Consider the following 19,289-nt stretch of genomic DNA (forward strand, 5'->3'; position numbering starts at 1 on the left):
AATCTATCTTCTATGTATCTGTCATCTATCTATCTATCATCTACCTACCCACCTACCGATATCTATATTTTTTCAGATTAGCATCCTCACCTCCCCCAATCTCCCCTATGAGCACAGTAGGTGCTCAGTAATTATTTGCATTGATGGACCACTCACTGCAGTCAATGGACTGATAAAATCGCTCTTTCTTTTTTTCTTTTTTTTTGGGGGGGGGCGGAGTTAAGGGGAACAGTGTGTATTTCCAGGACTTTATTGGGGGAACAGGGCCCATCAGCTCCAAGTCGTTGTTCTTCAATCTAGTTGTGGGGACTAGATTGTGGGCTGCGCCCCCTCCCCATGTGGGAATTGAACTGGCAACCTTGTTGTTGAGAGCTCATGCTCTAAGCAACTGAGTCAACCGTCCACCCCTCTCTTTCTTTTGACCTCTTTCCTTGACTGCCCACTGGTATGATCAAGCATTACTTAATATCAGGGAAAAGATTTGCCCTGAATGTGAGCTGCTGTCGAACAGTGTAATTTTGAGGAGGAACAAGGTCCTGGCGGAGGTGCAAACTTCTTAATCCTAAAACACCCCAGGTCTCCATTGGTGGTGGTGAAGAGGGGAGCTTTTAATGCTTGTGCAAATAACATGTATCAGCAATTGTGTTCAGAGTTTCGGTTGCAGGCAAATTTGTAGAAAGCAGTGGAACCTCCAAATCAATATTTGGTTTAACGTGTTTTAATCGGAAAATTTTAAGACACCCTGACTTCTCCATGGTAGATTTTTTGTTACCCATAATGACTCACAATCATTTTATTCATTTTAATTTCAGTATTATTTATCTCGAAGCAGAATCAATTGCTCCTTTGCCTGTGTTTTCTTGCATTTTGACTTATTATTGGGAGCATTTTAAAGTAGTTTAGATACATGACAAAGAAAAATAATGTACTTTCAATATTAATTGAAATTTTTTGTTTACCTCTTTCTCTCTTATTTTTCTCACTCTTGCCCAGAGTTTACTATCCCAGAATTATTGTTTAAAAGTTTCAGGAGCATTTTATACTAATACATATAATCTATAAAATCATATATAGTTGGTTTTACATTTTTGAAAACAAGACACAAATTATGTCATAGTTATTCTTTTATAATTGGCTTATTTTCCCAATGTTATGTTTTCTAAGATGCAGGTGTGGGATAGATGTAATTCTAGATAACTAATTGTACTGCTTTGTACTATTTCCCTGGATAAATATGTCATATATTTATCTATTCTTAAGTTGATAGGCCTTTAGATTATTTTCTTAATGATTTCCCCTTTGCCTCTAATGTAAAACATCCATGAAATATGCATGTCCTTGATATGCATATTTGGCCTTCTTGGGCCAGGTTGCAGGAGTTTCTCACGGGCATACACCGAGGGATAGGATTGCTGGGTCAGAGAGAGCACCCATGTTCTCCATCTCTGGGATGTTGCCAAAATGCTCTCCAAAGGAGATTTACCAAATCACCCTCCCTTTAGCTATATGTGACATAACCTGTTACTCCATATCCTTGCTAGCTAGCATTTAGTATTGTCCATTTGGTGGATAGGAAATATTTCATTATGGGTTTAATTTGCATTTTCCTGATTACTAGTAAGATTGCACATTTTTTATGTTTTGTTTTTGTCATTCATGTTTCATATTCTTTGAATTTCCTCCTTTTATACTTTGCTAATTATTCCATTTTTAAAAAACTGATTTGGGGGGCGTTTAATATATATTTTGATTTATAATTTTTTTTTCTCTTACGTGTTGCAAGTATTCTTCCCATCTATGAATTAGCATAACATTTTTTCCATCTATGGATTAACAAAGCAGTTACTTCCTTGTGTAATAATTTGTGTTTGTCTATCTCTTTCTCTTATAGGGCTATGAATTCAAGTGAGAGCAGGAACAGACTTTAAAAATTTTTTTTTCTTAGTCCCAGCAGAACTGATCTGACTTGAGATTGCCACTTAATTTAAAGCAGATGCCATTGCAAATTTGAGTTTTTTACTTTCAATTGGAAGGCATTTCTGTCAATCTTGGTCATGTGATATGTACATGCATACATACATACATGTATATGTATATATATATTCATATACATACACACATATACATACATATCACTGGAAAAAATGACACTCTTGAACCAACTCAGATTTGGCTTTTTTATTAACCTTTAAAATAGGGCTTCCCTCAATTTCCAGGCAGAGTTTCTCTTAGAACACTGCTAAGGTCGAGATAGGTTAATATATTCAGATGGGATTGAAATAACAGATGCATTGCTATTTCTAGTCCAGAGCTGTTGGCGAAGCAGGGAGGAAGGAGGCATAATTGTACAATGCTTTGTCATCTTTGCAGCTCATCAATAGCAGCGGCTGACACAGGCAAGTGTTTGCTAATGAGTTCTATTGGCTGACACCAACTTTGTCTTTACAACCACTGCTTCCTTGACATCTAGATTGACACGTGGCGCCAGAATCCGTGCACAGCTGGACTTGAATGTACTGTGAGTTCTCTGGCCTCGTTAGTGCAATTCCTGTTATTGTCACCATGCCAGAACTTTGACATCAATGGTAGCTGCATATTGTCTTGTGTTTCTTGTTTCATATTGCAGTAGTTATGTTTTAGTTGATGCGACTTGTTGGAATGGTAGCAGGTAACAGATGTGAAGTTAGTTATGGGCTGATGCATGCTCAATGTTGGAATTGCTCCAGGAAAAGTTGATTTTAGTAAAACTATGTAATGAGAAGTAATTTAAGTAACTTGTGGGTTGGACTGGGCGTCATGAATTTGAAGAAATGCTTTCGATTTAAGATGTAACTTTTATAAAGACTAAACTTGAGGTTACATATTTTTTTAAATTAAAAATATTTTAAGTAGAAGAACTTGGGAGTGTAAAACTATATTATGATTTGAATGATTTATTCTTGAAATATGTTTCAAAATGCAATTCTAACTTCTTAACATATTCTTACGCATTGGGATTACAAAATACAGAAGCCACAGCTCTCACTTTGCCCCCTTTGTTTTTCCTTCAACTTCCCCCTCTCTCTTTCTCTCATTCTGTCTCCAAACACTCTTCAGGTGAAACTTAGCACTCCACTTCTAAAGTTTTATTATCGTGCTTTTTTTTCTCCCCTAATAGTGCCCTTTGAAACTAAGAATTATCCACAGTAGCGACTGGAGATAAGTTTGTTGTTTATGGTGGTGTACATAATTACATTTGCCATTGGGTGTGTCAAGCCTACGATGATGGAATAATAAATGGGTATTGAATGTTCCTGCAGTTGTATTTGCTGGGCAATGCTCTTGCAATCAGGGTCATGTTACCTAGATATAAGTGAAATAAAGCATGGAGAAGAGGATTTATCTAATCCACTATGAATGCATTCCAGAGTGATTTGACTGTTTTCTCTACCTTCTCGCAGGTGGATATGTATACTTGTGCATTAGGGGATTATTTTATTTGGGCTAATAAGGAGAGAAAAGTACTCTTTCCCTTGCAAATGCAGGCTTTCTTTTCCTTCTATAATTCCTCAAATTGGGAAGATTAGTACATTTCCATTGCCTTTTTAGCTGGTGCCCCCAGGGTAGCACAGCTGTAACTGTTCACTATATATCCTGTTTATTGTAAAAGCTTTTTTTATCTCAGTCAAGTGAGCAGTTGAATAGTGAATTTTTATTCCAGAAATTCAGCCATTGTGATTTCTGTAAAAATTTGTGTCTGCCTCATTTATTTCTGTCTAAAAGTTATATACCTTAAGACTTGAAGGTTGTTTTGTTTTTTGTTTATTTTTAGATGATGTCAGAAGTTACTCTAGAAATGTGTTCAGATTCTATGGCAAACACCCACTTCCTGGAGGACTCAATTGCATGAGTAGTTCTGATTTCCAATCTACTGCACTTATCCTGTAGCTAGTTTTTCACTAGCAATTGCATCCATGGGAGAATTTTCATTTTTAATAAATCACAGGCTCCAAATGAGAGATCCTTAAGTGGATAACTGAGGGACGTGGCCAGGTTAACTGAGAGCAACATCTCCACCTTACTCCTCCCTTCTGACTCCAGTCTCACAGTTTCTAACTGGCTACTGTCCCATGGCATCTCTGAGAGGCAAATCTCAGAGAAGCATTGTAGGATAACGGTTAAGATTGTGGTGCCGTCGAGTCAGAAGGACATGGATTTGAGTTCTCTAGCTATCATTTGCTTGATGTATACCTTGTGAGAGATTATTTAACTGTTTTTAAAAAATTATTAAGACTTTATTTTTCAGAGCAGTTTGGGGTCACTGCAAAATTCAGGGGAATGTACGGAGTTCCCATATGCCCCCTTCCCTCACACATTCATAACCTCCTTCATTTGTCAATATTTCCCCAACAGACTGGTACGTTGTTACAATGGATGAACGTATATTGACACATCATAATAATCCAAGGTCCATATTTTATCTAAGGGATCACTCTTGGTGTTGTACATTCTGTGAGTTTGGACAAATGTATGATGACATGTATCTATCATTATTGTATCATGTAGAGTATTTCCACTGTCCTAAAAATCCCCCATTCATTCTTCTCCACCCTCCCCTAACCCTTGGCAACCACTGCCCTTTCTACTATCTTCACAGTTTTGCCTTTTGCAGAATGTTGTACAGTTGGAATCATACAGTATGTAGTCTTTTCAGATTGACTTCTTTCACTTAGTAATATGCATTTAAGGCTTCTCTGTGACTTTTCCTGACTTAGTAGCTCATTTCTTTTTAGTGCTGAATAATATTCCATTATCTGGATGTACCACAGCTTATTCACCTACTGAAGGATATCTTAGTTGCTTCCAAGTTTTGGCACTAATGAATAAAGCTGCTGTCAACATCTGTGTGTAGGTTTTTGTGTAGATATACATTTTCAACTCCTTTGAATAAATACCAAGTAGTGCGATTAATTTCTGGATCATATGGTGAGAGTATGCTTAATTTTGTAAGAAATTGCCAAATTGTCTTCCAACGTGGCTGTACCATTTTTCATCTTTAGCAGCAATGAATGAGAGTTTCTGTTGCGTCAGAGCCTCACCACCATTTGCTGTTGTCAGTGTTTTGGATTTTGGTCATGTAAAAAGGTATGTAGTGGTATCTCACTGTTGTTTTAATATACATTTCCTTGATGACATATGATGTGGAGTATCTTTTCATATGCTTATTTGCCACCTTTGGTGAGGTATCTTCTAAGGTGTTTGGCCCATTTTTTAATTGGGTTGTTTGTTTTCTTATTGTTATTGTTGAGTTTTAAGTATTCTTTTTTATATTTTAGATAACAGTCCTTTATCAGATGTGTCTTGCAAATATTTTCTTGCAGCCTGTGACTTGTCTTCTTATTTTTTGACATTGTCTTTTGCAGCAAAAAAGTTTTCAAGTTTAGTTAAGTCAGCCTTACCAGTTATTTTTTTCATTGATCGTGTTTTTGGTATTGTATCTAAATGGTTATCACCATACTTGAGGTTATATAGATTTTCCCCTGTTATCTTCTAGGAGTTTTGTAGATTTTTGTTTTATATTTAGGTCTGTGATCCATTATTGTAAAGGGTATAAGTTCTGGGTCTAGATTTTTTTTTTTTTGCATATGGATGTCCAGTTGTTCCAACACAGTTTGTTGAAAGACTGCCTTTGCTCCATTGTATAGCCTTTGCTCCTTTGTCAAAAAACAGTTGACTACTTATGTGGGTCTATTTCTGGGCTCTCTTTTCTGTTGTGTTGATCTATTTCTCTAGTCTTTCACCAATACCATACTGTTTTGATTAGTGTAGCTTTATAGTAAGTCTTGAAGTCAGATAATGTCAGTCCTTTAACTTTGTTCTTCTCCTTCAATATTGTGTTGGCCATTCTGGGTCTTCTGTTTCTCCACATAAACTTTATAATCATTTGTCGATATCCATAAAATAACTTGCTGAGATTTTGATTGGGATTTCAGTGAATCTCTGGATTAAGTTGGGAAGAATTGATATTTAATAATATTGAGTCTTTCTATCCAGAACGTGAAATATCTCTCCATTTATTTAGTTCTTTGATTTTGTTCATCTGAATTTTGTAGTTTTCCTCATATAGATCTTGTACATATTTTGTTAGATTTATACTTCAGCATTTTTGGATGCTAATGTAAGTAGTATTGTATTTTTAATTTAAAATCCCACTTGTTCATTACTGGTACATAGGAAAACAATTGACTTTTGTATGTTAACTCTATCCTGACACCCTGCTATAATTGATCAGTTCCAGGAGGTTTTTTTTTCATAGATTCTTTCCTATTTTCTACATGGAATATCATGTCATTTGTGAACAAGACAGTTTTATTTCTTCCTTCCCAATCTGTATACCTTTTATTGTTGAAAAGGGGTCGTGAGACATGACATCCTTTTCTTGTACCTGATCTTAGTGGGGAAATTTTGAATTTTCACCATTAAATATGATGTTAGATTTGATTTTTGTAAAGATTCTTTATCAAGGTGAGGAAATTCCCCTCTATTCATAGTTTACTGAGAACTTTTATCATAAATGGGTATTAGATTTTGTCAAATGCTTTTCCTGCATCTGTTGATATAATCATGTGATTTTTCTTTTTTAGCCTATTGATGTGATGGATAATATTTATTGATTTTCAGATGTTGAACCAGCCTTGCATACCTGAGATATGGTATATAATTCTTTTTATACATTGTTGGATTTATTTGATAATACTCTGTTGAAGAGTTGTCTACCCATATTCACGAGGAATATTGTTCTATAGTTTATTTTTCTTATAAGTTATTTGTCTGGTTTTGGTATTAGGATAATGCTGGCCTTGTAGAAAGAGTTAACAAGTATTCCCTCTGCTTCTATTCTCTGAAACAGATTGTAGAGAATTGGTATAATTTCTTCTTTAAATGTTGGTAGAATTTCACCAGTGAAAATGCCTGGGCCGGTGCTTTCTATTTTGGAAGATTAATTATTGATTCAATTTCTATAATAAATAGGCCTATGCAGATTTTTTATTGCTTATTGTATAATTTTTGGCAAATTGTGTCTTTCTAGGAATTAGTCTGTTTCATCTAAATTATCAAATTTGTGGTCACATAGTTATTCACAGTATTCCTTTATTATTCTTTCAGTGTCCATAGGATCTGTAATGATGTTCCCTCTGTTTAACCAGTTTTAAGCAGCAGAATTCCCACTTATTAAAGAGGGATGGTAATAATACCTATATCATAGTGTTAGATATGTATTAGTTTCTAATTTCATATTTATCATGATATGATTATTAAAATCTCTGGTCATGTGAAAATTCTATGGGGGGTATTTGAAGATAGCAAGTTTCTCATTTGTAAGTAGGGTACAGGGCAACCAAAGGAATCAATGATTAGATGGTGGGAGCCCAACAGGGAGAGTCTTAGCAGAGAACTAAGTGATATAAGCATCTTATAAGGACACTCCAGTATCCTGTGAGAAGTCTTCACCTTGCCAAGTGCAGCTTTATTCCTTTGAAGAGGTTATTGTGTATAGAGCTGCCTAAAAGTGATTGTCTTCATATGAGCATCGATTCATGCTCATTTTCTTATTCATGTCTCCAGAATTCTAGCCTCATCTCAAGGCCTCTTTTAACCTCCTTGGCATTCTCATAGCTTGTTAAATTTCATCTTCTTTATGTTGATAACTTCTAAGACTACCTTTGTTATTCTCACCTTTCCTATATTCTACTTGTAAATTTCCAGCTGCCACCTGGAGCCCCACAATACCTCAACTTTATTATAATGTGGTTTCTCCTCTTTTTATGCTTGTGGCACTGTTGTATCTTAAATCTATTTCCTTTTCATTCCAAAATAGAATAAGTTGCTAAATATAATTATGTTTTTAAATTTTTATTTACATATACATATTTCATAATGCACACATTTTTATTTACATATACATGTACATAATGGACATTCTCAATGATTCAAGAAGTAGGGACATATATCACACATATTCCTTTTCTGAGAAACTTGCTAAAGAATATAATCCAAGTAATCAAAGAATTAAAATCAGGAACGTCTTCTATGGAATTTATGATAGGAACTGAGTGATATGAGCGTTTTTTTCATTGAAATATATCTAAATTATTAAATTAATTGTAATTATAAAACCAAATATAAAATTTACAATTTTTAGTACAAAAGATATGTGATTAAAAAAGTAACTATAATAAATGGGGACAAAACAGCACCGGAACATACAAGTCTGTGTTATTGTCAGGTGTGCATAGGTAAGTTGGAAAAAAGAAAAGATGCAAAACTTTTCTCATTTTTTATGGCAGAATTTGTCTCTGGATACAATTTCACCTCTAAAGTTGGAAGATTAAAATATATTTGTTTAAGCATGCGAATAAATTTCTATAGCTACCCAGTAATAGTAGTTGAAACAGACAATAGTATGTCTTCTAAATTATCAGACAGAATGAAATGAATGGGAAAATGTATGAACTACAAAACACAGGAAACAAAGGAAAAGGTGAGGAAGTATTAAAAATATATGATGGTAAAAACAGGTGTTAAAAATATTTGTTATAACAATAAGTGTAAAGGGAACAAATGTCTTTTTTAAAGCCTTCATGGAATCCTGCCACTTACAACATAAAGTAGATATTTATTAGGCTGCATCCCAAACTCTCTGTGTTCTCTCTTGGACCTGTTGTACCAGCTTGAACTACCACTCAGAATCACGCATCCCAGGTCCTAGAAAAACTGAACTACTGGCTGTATTCTATGCATATGCCATATTTTTTGGCCTTACTCTTCCTTAGATTTACCACTTTTGCATGTTTGTTTATTTATTTTCTATCTGCAGTTACTCCTTGGATAGGGGACATAATTCAATCTCAAGGCTTTAAGTGCTCTGTATATCTTGATAACTCCACATTTACATCATCAGACAAAACCTCACATTCAGACTCCAGACTCATATATATACCCAACTCCATACTCAGCATATTCACATGGATATCTAAAATACCTCTCCAACCTAACATGTCCAAAATTGAACTCTTGTTCTTTCTCAGTGAAGGTTATTTACAGTCTTTCCCTTTTCAGTTACAGGCAGCTCCGTCCTTGTCGTCTCTCAGTTCCAAACCTTTGGACCCACCATTGACTCCTTTCATCTCTCGTACCCCATATCCAGTCCATTAGCAACATGTGGTTCTCCCCTCAAAATATTCTCAGAGTCTCCCCAATCCTTACCTCCTCCACAGCCACTACCCTGGGCCCTGAACTAATCTTCCTGCCTGGATTTAGTGTAAAATTAGTGCCTCCTCTTTACTCTCTTTGCTTTTATCCTTGTTACCCTATAGTCTATTGTCTTCTTTTTTTTTCTTTAAGTATAAACTTTTATTCTCTTGTGAAGATTTAGATTTCCCCACCCCTGTCCTTTCCCAGGATATCTTGTCAAAACAAGTTCGTTTAAACCACCCAATATGATTAGTGTCGATTGCTCAGTATTTGTCTGTACATCTAAAATGAAGTGATAGTTCAGTTGTATTTTGGCTTCAGGCTAACAGAGGGTTCATGGCAGCACTTTGATAATTGATACTTGTGATTTGTTTGAACTAAGCTAAGCCTACTTTGTACTAAAATTGTTTTAATAGTCATATTCTTTTTATATTTTTATGTATTTTTATTTTGTTTGATATTAAAAATATCAAAGCTACAGAAAAGTTTCAAGCAAGAATAGTACGATGAAAAGCAAATACCCTTCATCTAGATTCGCCAATTATTTAACATTTTGCCACATTTGCTTTATCTATCCTCTATCTATCTATCTATCTATCTATCTATCTATCTATCTATCTATCTATCTGTGTATTTATCTATCTATCTTCTTGGTAATTTTTCTTAAACCAATTGAGAGTAATTTGTACTCATCATGACATTTCATCCCTAATATTTCAGCATGGATTTTCTAAGAGGATTTTCTTATATAACCTTATTACAGTTATCAAATTTAGGAATTTCAACATAGGTGCAACACGGTTTTCTAACATATGTTCTGTATTAACATTCTTCACAGCCACTACCCTGATCCCAAACTCATCCTTTCTTTCCTGGATTAGTGCAGAATTAGTGCACTGCCCTTTATGATGTTGTCCTTTGTAGCCTTGTTTCTTTTCAATCCGGAATGTAATCCATGGGCCTGTTATATTTAGATATCATGTCTTTTTGGTTTTCTTTATGTAAGACATTTTTCTCAACATTTCTTTCTTTCCTGATACTGACATTATGAAGAGCACAGAACATATATTTTGTAGCACTTTAATTTGGGTGATTTTTACTTCTTTCTTCATGATCAGATTTGGGTTATTATTTTTGGCCAGAATGAAATATAAGTGGCACATTTGTCTTAACTGAAGGCATAGGATTTCAGTTTGTTCATTTATTGCTGATGTTAATGATCCCCTGACTCAGGTGGTGTCTACCATATTTGTCTATTGTAAAGGAATCTTTGTTCTCTTTGCAATTAATACAAAGTAAGATATGAGGAGATGCTTTGAAAGGATAACAAACCTGCTTCCAAACAAATTTTCACCTAATGACTATCCCGTCCACTGAGGAGTCTTTCCTGAATCCTTTATTATAATGAGGGTCAAAAATTGTGATTTTTCTAACTCGAATATTGCTTCTATTTTTAGTTGGTACTCTATTGTTGAGAAGAACTTTCTCTGCCTCCTGTATTTATGGGTGTACGTGCATTTTTAGTACCACCTTGTACTTTTCTTGACTCAACTTTGGAATCGTTTATCTCCTCAGACCTGATCCATTTTAGGGGAGTATGGCATATAGAAATCAGGACTTGGGTGCCTGCTGTGATTATTGCTTCTGGAGTCTCATTGCTTTTAGATCCTTTCAGCAGACAAAGCTAGAAAAAATCAAATGTTTGTATCATTAACTCTCATAGCCAATTAATCAGGGATCCTTCTTATCTCCTCCCTTCGTATTTGTATCTTCTTCCTCTCACAGTGAAGGATCTATAACTGCACACTATACTATGGATTAAGCTCACAAATGTAATATTGAGAAAAACAACCCAGACTCAAAAGAGTTCATAGTATGTGAGTCATTCATATAGAGTTAAAATGCAAACAGGTTATACTAACCTATGCTGTTAGAAGTCAGGATACCAGTTACGCTTAGCGAGTGGGTGCGAGTCATTCAGTGACGGGAAGGGAGGATGAAGGACTTCTGGGGTGCTGGTGAGGTTCTGTGGTTTGATCTGGTAGAGGATTATAAGGGCATATTCAATTTTTTATTAACTCTTTGAGCTGTAGACTTACATGTCATGCATTTTTGCGGTATATATTTTAAACCTCAAAAGTTACTTGTATTAATGTCTTTTGTTTTCCTTGTGTGGCTGTATTGTCAATTCTATATCTGATTAGGTTAATTTGTTTTCGTTTATATTCACTTTTAGGATTCCCTCTATCAATGTTCATTTAATTTCATCTTTTTGAATATGTAAGACATTAGCATGAATTTGAAAGTCAAAGCCATACAAAAAAAGTACTTTGAGAACTAACTCTCTTCGGTATCCCTCCTGCTTTTTGCCTTCCTTCGCCACTGTAATCATTTATACATTTCTGCTTTATCATTTCTTGATATCTATTCCTAACACAGCAGCCCGAATGATCCTTTTCAAAGCACAGCGAGATCATGTTATTGTTTTCCTCCAAATATTTCAATACTTTTCCATCTTGCGCAGAATAAAATCCAAAGTCTTACAATGGCTGACAAGGCTTAGTGGTCTGGCCCCCATTATCTCTTCTGGCTCTTCCCCAGCATCTCTCATCCTCAGCCACACCAGTCTCTGTTCCTAAAACATGACAGATATTCTCTTATCTTTGGATCTTGGCTTTCGCTCTCTCCTCTTCTTGGATTATCTTTTCCTGGATATCTGGTTTATTTATCTCATTTTTATCTCATTTTCTTCAAGCCTCTTCTTAAAAGTCACCTTAATGGAAGGCTTCCATGTCCAATCTATTTAAATCTATTGCACTCCCATCTCCATTTTCTGGTACTCCCTTTCCATCTTCCATGCTTATTTTTTTTCTCAGCACTATCACATTCCAATACATAACATTTATTTTATTGTCTTTCTTCTTCCTCTAGAATAAAGGCTCCAAGAGGGCAGAGATTTTTGTGTTTATTTCACTCTGGTATTTCCAGGACCTAGAGTAATGGCTGGCATATAGCCAGTGCTCAGATCAATATTTATTGAACAAACAATGAATGAATGAGCATGGTTGAGAAGAAGCAGTAAGGCATGGCCTTTGGAAGGTCCATACCGATATGGCGCCAAAACTAAACCAATACACTGTGGTTGCAACGTTTTTGCAACCGTGAGGGTAGAGGGAAGGGAGGTGTTACAAAATCTGCCTTAGGTACTTAAACTGCTGAGGAGGTAGAAGTTTCAAATTTATAGCAAATAGCTTTGGGGTTCAGATTGTTTATTCATAAGAGTGAACTGAATGAATTAATTGAGATGGGTGGTTTCATGGAGGAACATGGTTCAAGTAAAGGAAATGTTATCTGAATTAAAAAAAAAAAAAGGAAAACAAAAGCAAATCCGAAAGAAAAATTCAGGGCAAATGGGAATGAATACAGTGAAAGGGGCAGAAGAATATCAGATAAGTAAAGAGACCCTTGGAAGTTCTTGGTGACGCCTTCTGTGTGTTCCTACTTCTTCATCATGGGACAGTTGGTCTCCAGTGTGTGTGGCAGTAAGAAGGAAGAGAATCTAGCTATGTCGACAAGCTCTCCAGCTATGTCGGTATATTTATTGGGTGAATATTGCTTTGCCTAAATAAAATAAAGCTGACTTGGCCTGGGTGATATTCCCATCTATTGAACTGATTAAGAAAAGTTCAAAAAGCACAGGTATCTTTAGACACTTATGAAGAAAATACCTTTTTTAGACTCCTTTAAAGTGTGACATCCTTGCCCTTTGCCAGAAGGCCTGTTTGCCAGTGAGCAATGAAACTTTCTGTAGAGTCTGAAACTCTACTTGGGGAATGTGTCCAAAGGGAGAGCATCTGGGTGGGCTGAACTTATTCTTTATTGAACTCAACTTCTTGAGTGGAGAAGCTCCCTTTGGAAGTCTTCAGAAAGGGCCAGGGTGTTATTTTCACTTTAGCTCTTGTTTCAATGGCAAAATATACATATTCTTATGGTAATGTGTTTTCCAAACTTCACACATTTAGTTTAAGCCAGGTGGTTTTTGAATTGAGGTAAAAGAAGAAAATCCAGGGAAAAAAGAGAAACTTCAGTGAGGTCTTTGAAGCATCAAACTTTGTGAATATGTCAAAGTTCAGATGCTGGAGGTTCAGGGAGGCAGAGGTGTGAATAGAATCTAAGTGGGAGAGCTCAGGAGTAGGACAAGGCACACAAATATAGGACTGGCAATGTATTAATATTAATTTATTTTACCTTTCTTTGCTTTCTCTTGAGTTCCATGGCAAATGAGGCAATCTTGATGCCAGAGTTGAAAAAGGCCAAAAAATTGTGACCAGCTACAAGGTCATTATTTAACCTTGTACATGAAGATAAATGCTACCTATCCCACCCTCTCTTTAGCCTATTCTTTAAATTTCAGGAGCATCAAAGAATGTCTCCCGAAGCACATCAGTCTCTTGTATGTTAGAGTAAATTGGCTTCTCAACTTTGGTGGGTATTGTTTACCCAACCCTATTGAGCACAAAAAACACTGTGTCATAAAAATCAGCTACCCTACTTGAATAGCTTATATGATACCTATTGCAGTGGTCTCAAAATGAGTAAGCACATGTCAGTGGTGGTGCCAGGCAATCTGTTAGGGCATGGGGAGAAATTATGAATCTGTATTAATTTTTATTTTCACCATTTTAATTTTCCCTTAGGTGCATGGTTTATAGTATACTTGTGCAGGAGAGCATGTACAAGATAACAAATACATTTTTATATAGTGGAAACATGGGCTCAAATTATTTTATTGATGGGTGCATCCTCCAGAAACCTTGGAGACCTGTTCCAGGATGCCCTTTGATAACCTTCCCTCAGCTTAAACAATCTTTATGTGCTAACCGCTTGAGACTGAGACTTCCCTCTTCAGTAAGTATGTAATAAACACGTTAGAGCTGTGTTTAACATGATACAGGACACTGACCCACTGGAAAGGATTTTCTTCATCTTTTTTAATGAGGATGCTCATTCTTATGTTATGGATGATAACTCAATCAATTTTCTTAAGCTATTTTTTTTTTAAAATTAAGAGTGTTTGCCTACAAATTGAACATTTGTTTAGAGACTAATAGCCAATAGTTTGAACTGTTTCTAATGGAACATAAAAAAAATAATAAAATAAAAACAAAGTATTTAGACACAATTATGGGGGATTTTTTAGAAAAAAATTGTGCTCCAGTAACAAAAATACATTTAGAAGCACATAAACATCTTTTTTAAAAAGAAACTTGATTTTTTCCAATAGATTTAGTTGCACTGATAATAAATTTACTCAGAATTTAAAAGACATACATGTGAATTTGCAGAGATTCTCTTTGCATTTAGCCATACTGAGTTACATAACTGTATTAAAAAGAGAAGTCCTTTCACAATAAGAACACTTCAACAAGCCTAAAATACCCATTTTCAGAATGTAAATCCTATTGGGAATTACCTTAGCTGAGCTTGAATTTTGGGCTGCTTGATATTTTATATCACCTGATTAGTTTTGTATGCAAGGCCATAAGATAATTTTACTCCCAGGATTCAAAGCCATACTTTGTCTTTCAATGGAGTGCAGAATGTGATGCCATACACATTTCCGTTCCGAGCAATGAGGGTTAACTGAAGGGCCTAGATTTTAGGACAATCTTACAGCTAAGGGATGGATCACGCAATACAGCTCTAATTCTGAGACTATTCTTCCTATGGAATGCTCGTACCTGACCATTTGAGTCTTTGAGGAATCAGAATCAGAATCCCCATAAAACAAAACCAAACACTGTCCCATAACACCACATATACTTGAAGAATTGGCTAACCCCTGAGTTAAACCCAAATATTGAGTTTATTTTTAAACTGAAATCTGTGTTGAACCAACATTTTTTTTTTTAAAGTATTTAGTTTGAACTGCTGCCAAACTTCAACATTTTAAAAAAACGATGGGAGCGTAACAAAACTAGGGCATCAATATTCTCTGAATTACATTGGATTTGATCCAGTCCATTTGTCTTAATTCCCTGAATTGAACCTCCTCACAGCAGTAGGGTTCTCAAGGTGCCCATGGCACAATAACCAATTTCTCATTAATCTTTATTGATAGTAGCTCTCCCTACCAAGATTTTAAATAACCTTTTCTCGAATTTGGAAGCGCCATTCATAAAGAGAAGAAAATGAATTCATCAGTTTTTATTTGTTTTCTGATACTTTTCTTGTGCTGTTGCATATTAAAAGCATGAAGAAACTATCAACAAAGGAAATCATCCTTATTTAAGTTTTCCCCTCAACTCTTCATCAGTGATAATCCCCCTAATATGTCTCCTCTGGCAGAAAATGCAAAGACAGCTGTATAAAGTATACCATTTACCTTATGAGGATGTCTTGAGATAAAAAAGTTATGCACAATAATTACATTGAAGATACCTAGTCGCTGTTAGAGTCAACTAGATTTACAAATTACTCAGTCCTTCCCAGGAAGATACTCCCCGCTCCATAATCAGTTAACATGTTTGATAGTCTTATTCTAAGTTGTTCACTTTAATTTGTTTTTATTTTCATTTTCTATCTGGAGCAACTTCCTTTGACCTTTAGAATATTAATGCCTCTGACTTCAAGACAATCATTTTGACCTGCTCAATTGGGGCAACTTGTTGGTATGGGAACCAGCATTCCCAATGTAATGAGCACTGGTTGTATGCAGGGCATTCTGTGTTAAATAGTGTGTGTGTGTGTGTGTGTGTGTGTGTGTGTGTGTGAGTGTGAGAGAGAGAGAGAGTCTCGCATGTGTGCGTACACACACACACACACACACACATACACACAAAGTATAGCAGATGATTTGGCCTTCATGACTTTAAAATTTTCAAGCAATTTTAAAGTGGCAAGCCATGAAGTCATAAAGTGATCTGTGATTTTGCTAAGCATGAATCTGAATTGCTTATATTTGAGGTTAATATAGGGGAGCAAGTCACTTAGATAATGGTTAAGCCAACTGTACAGACCAAAATACAGCATTGTTTTAATGGTGTGTGTGTGTGTGTGTGTGCGTGTGTGTGTGTGTGTGTGTATGAAAAATACTGTAAAACAAGGTTTCTTATCCTCAGTACTATTGACATAGACATTTTGGGCCAGATATATCATTGTTGTGGGAGGCTGACCTGTGCATTGTAGGATATTTGAACATCCCTGGCCTCAACCCACTAGTTGCCAGTAGCACACCTCTCCCTTTTTTGTGACAAGCAAAAATGTCTTCAGACATGTCCCTGGGGGTCAAAATAGCCCCAGGTTGAGAACCACTTCTGAGCTAATGAATGAAAGTTAGGCCATTGGAATTTTATTCCTGATGACATATTCTATTCATAAAATTACAAAATTGACTTAAAAAAATTTTTTTTAAAGACACATACTAAATATGGAAAACTAAATACTATGAAATCTATATTCCTTTTAAGGAGATGTCTGGTAGCTGAGGGTCTCTTAAAATCTTATTCAGTGAAGTATGAACTAAATACTATCTCTTTTTCTGTTGAGTAGCAATATATCCATTATAGGCATTCTCCTTGACATTGTTTGAGAGAAATTGTTTATCAGTTGAATATAAGATAAAATGGAGTGAGAAGGATTTTATTTAAGGAATCTGGCCAGGAGACTGGATCAGCTTTGTCTGTAAGATAGGAGTAAGGGTGTGTTTTCAAGATCTTGTGGAAGGAAAAGTAGTGAGTTTCACATAAGTGGTAATTTGTATTACTGTCAATGAACTCTAACCATTTCTCCATTGTGTTGGAGAGCAAGCAATGACTTGGCTTTTAGAGCCTGGGAACAGCCCCGTGAGCTCATCCAATGCTCCAAGGAGCAACTCTTGTGATCCTTTTAAGCCACAGGCCTCCAGTTACAGATCTCTTTTAATTATACTCACACCTGTTGTTTGAGAAATTCAGCACATTGAAATGTTCTTACTCTCTTGCTTCTTTGTCCTTAACTAATTTCGTGATTTATACTTTTTAATTCTTCAGTTTTCAGAGTCATTTCTCTATTCAGCAAAATTGGCACTAAACGGGAGCTTGTGTTTCTGAATGCTAATCCTTGAAGGTAGTTTTCAGAAGGGAAATTGCAGCTAAGTGAAGCACTGATAATTTGTCAACCTGGATACTTTTTACAACGTTACTTGACTTGGGTCTGGAATTAAATACCCAAAAGAGAGGATTAAAAATAGAATGGCTTTCAATTTCAGAAAGTGAATTCTTGAAGTGTCTTTCCTGTCCTTTGTATTCGATTTATCACATATCCTGGCAATACGATTTCTGCAAATGAGGCAGTGTTTCCTCTGGGGCTTCCAGATTGAAATGGAACCAAAAGGGCTGAATTATTTTGGCTGGATTTTTCTACAGACTGGTGGTTGCCATCTCAGTGCAAATTGTAACATACTGGCTTAGTACTAGCATGTGCTGTACCCTTCAAATGGAAACAAGAACTGGAAAGTTTTGCCTTTTGTATATATCATGGTATATGTTAGATGCACATCAATAGGCTTCTATATTTGACGGGCTATGGAACATCCTTTTTGGTCTCGTTTCATTTATACGTAGGCAAAAAGTACCATGAAAATCATGCAGGTTTTTCAGAAAGTTATTTCTTTATCAATCATATTTTTCCATTCAAAATATTTTTAACATTGGTATAATTACATAATATCTGTAATGTAGCAAAAGTGTTATTACTACTAATATACTAAGAATATTATAATAATGGTATAAATAGCATTATAATAGAACTTATAATAGAACAGAACTCATAATACAATAATAGAAGGTTTATAAACAATTTCTCAACAATTATAAGATTTTGAGATGCTAAGAAGATTTGTAAGAATTCCAATTCCATTGGCTTTCCATCACTTCAGTGTATGGTTTGATTGTTTTATTGCAGTAAAGAACAGCTTATATAGAGTTATTGAATCTTAAAGCTGAACATAGCTTTCCAATCATCTGGTCCAATGACTTTCAAATTTATGAACCACAAATCCAGTGTGTGTGTGTGTGTGTGTGTGTGTGTGTGTGTGTGTATTCATATAAATCTGAAAGAGTCTCTGACACAGTGCTTATTTGGATATTTTCTATTGTGTTCTGTTCTATTCTATTTTTTTCTTTTCTAATTCATTTAAAAAATGTTGAATAGGACTCATTCATAGTCATAACCTGTGGTTTGGAAAACATTGATATAGTTCAGGTCAAAACAGCTCATTAGCAGCTAAAGCGAGTTTTCTTTTTAAAAGCATATGGAATTTCAGATTCACGTCATTTATCGTTTGGCTCTTAACAAAATGATTTAGGGCTATTTCAGAAAGACTTTCAAACTGCTCTGATGGAAATCAGGATGCCAGCATTCCCCACTGCACCACACATGCACACATGCTAATCTCTGCTGCTGGTCCTGTGACACACCAGGACCAAGAAACCTGACGCATGTTGCTGGCTTGTAGTTACCTTCATACCTTTGGCACAGTTGTGGGAGAAACAAGAAATTCCTGAGTTTGGCTATTTACCATTCTGAGCCTTGAAGAACCCACGTGGACAACACAGCATGAAGGGTCGCAGAGCAGGTGCCAGGAGAACTGTTCGCTCCGCCCCAGGCCTCCCGCACAGTGCGTGACTTTGAGCAAGTCATTCAACCTTTAGGTACCTTAGTTCTTCATAGCTGCCACACAGCCATAATAATATTACCCCACCTTTCCTCCCAGGCTTTTTCTGAGGAGCAAATGAGAGAAAACAAGGAAAGCTTTTGAAAGATCAAAATGATACATACATGGAGAGTATTTAAAAAAAAAATTTTCCCTGCTTGTCAAAATTCAGATATAATTTTTCCTTTATTTTTTGAAAATAGAAAGGCATGAAAATGATTCTCTATGATTATTTCTGTATTTTATCTGAAGAAATAACATAAGTAAAATCAAAAGTTGGATTTGCTGTTCATATTTTTTCATACATATTAAAACAAACAGAACTAGTAAGAAGTCTACATGTGTATCTCCTAAAACCATC

The 19,289-nt window shown here is 35.6% G+C and overlaps 1 protein-coding gene across 5 annotated transcripts in view; it reads left to right on the forward strand.

The window, feature by feature from the left end:
* MLIP (muscular LMNA interacting protein) overlaps positions 1 to 19,289 on the forward strand; it is a 228,300-nt gene that overhangs the window by 57,106 nt on the left and 151,905 nt on the right. The gene's annotated exons all lie outside the window — the stretch shown is intronic.

This window comes from Rhinolophus ferrumequinum, chromosome 3, assembly GCF_004115265.2.
Source record: "Rhinolophus ferrumequinum isolate MPI-CBG mRhiFer1 chromosome 3, mRhiFer1_v1.p, whole genome shotgun sequence".
Classification (NCBI taxonomy): domain Eukaryota; kingdom Metazoa; phylum Chordata; class Mammalia; order Chiroptera; family Rhinolophidae; genus Rhinolophus; species Rhinolophus ferrumequinum.